At 57.6% G+C, this 1499-nt stretch overlaps 1 long non-coding RNA gene across 1 annotated transcript in view; it reads left to right on the forward strand.

Annotated features, from left to right (window-relative positions):
- LOC120584841 (uncharacterized) overlaps positions 1-1098 on the forward strand; it is a 2202-nt gene extending 1104 nt beyond the window's left edge. The window contains exon 2 of the long non-coding RNA XR_005648155.1: positions 366-1098. This is a non-coding gene — a long non-coding RNA (uncharacterized LOC120584841). The remainder of the gene's footprint in view (positions 1-365) is intronic.
- The last annotated feature ends 401 nt before the right edge of the window (positions 1099-1499 follow it).

The raw sequence follows: 1499 nt of genomic DNA on the forward strand, positions 1-1499 counted from the left end.
CCGGAAAGTATATATAGAGCGTAGAGGTCGCTCCAGCCACTTGTTCAGGGGGCGGGGTGGGGGCGAGGCCTGAAGGAGGGTGGGCTACTTAGGGACCTAACCAGCTGCACTTCCGCGCGAGGGCCGGATCCCGACCGTGGTGGCCGGGTTAGGACCTGGGTGAACCTGCTGGGCAGCGCCTGGGGAGACGGGTTTTGATGGAGCCGCGGCGCTGCGGGCGCCAGGGTGAGGGCTAGGCAGGGCCTGGCCTGGTGAAAAGGCTCTCAGCTTGAGGAAGTGGATGGCAGAGCTGCCCGCAATGTGGCCAGCCTGAGCCCCACAGGGATCCTCCAGCCCTGGATGCGCTTCCCTCTTGGCTTTCCCAGGGTTCTACAGTTGCCTCCCGCGACCCCCGGAAACACTGCAGTGGTCCTTCCCACACTTCCTGTCTCCAGCCTAGACTTCTGGACATCTCACACTGACATCCCTCCGGCCTCTCAAATGCACCCTGTCCCAAATGACCAGAGCCATTCCTAGCCTGCCCTCCCCATCTCAGCCATGGCCCTGCCATCCTCCAAGAACTCCATCCAGAAACTCGGGCACTAATGTGGATGCTGCATCTCTCCCGGAGTCCACTCGGGTCCTGCCAGGTCCTGGCAAATCTGCCCATTTCTCCCCATCTCCACCCCTATCACTACTTCCCACTGGGGCTGTTGCTACAGCCTCCTCCCTAGCCTTACCGTCCCTGCAGCCAAAGAGCTGACACTCAAATTTCACCTTATAACTCACCCTTTGAACATCTATCAGTAACATGACCACATTCGTTTTCTGCAGACACACACCCAGAGAGTGACCGGAGCCTTCCACACCACCCGGTGAGGGCTGCTTACCGTGGCCCACACCAGGTAAAAGCTGGGACGGCGTTGAGAACTGCTAGTCCAGGATCCCTAGTGCGCCCTCACAGCCCTTTCTGATTCAGCTCCAGCTTCTCTGATCTTGGCTCCCCGCATGTGCCTTGACTCCAGTCCCATAGCCCCTAGACTGGACCTATCTGGGATAACTTTGACTTCTTTGCGTGGTAATCTCTGACTCAACCTTCTAAACTCAACACTCACATCACCTCCTCCGTGAGGCCTGATCCCTTGATTCTTGTTTCTCAAAGCCCACTTTATCCTGCCAAAGCCTGAGTTAATGGATGGACCCAGGGCCTGGGTCTCAGCAGGGTGGGCCTTGGCCAGCCCGGGAAGCAGCTGGACTTGGCATGTGATGTTGGGCAAGTCAGTGCCTGTCTGGGCCTCAGATCCAGAGAACAAAAGGGTTTACACAAAATCCAAGTTTGGACCTGCTGATGACACTCATGGGAATGGACCCACCCTGGTGAGGAACGAGGGGTCATGGGCTGGTGAGGAGAGAAGTAGGTCAGGGCTGATTCCCTCCTGGATGTGGAAATACCTCCCAGGCAACTACGACACAGATGTTACCACTCCTGGAATTGGGCCCTGGAAATACCTCCCAGGCAA

Source organism: Pteropus medius, unplaced genomic scaffold (assembly GCF_902729225.1).
Source record: "Pteropus medius unplaced genomic scaffold, Ma_sr-lr_union100, whole genome shotgun sequence".
NCBI classification, from domain to species: domain Eukaryota; kingdom Metazoa; phylum Chordata; class Mammalia; order Chiroptera; family Pteropodidae; genus Pteropus; species Pteropus medius.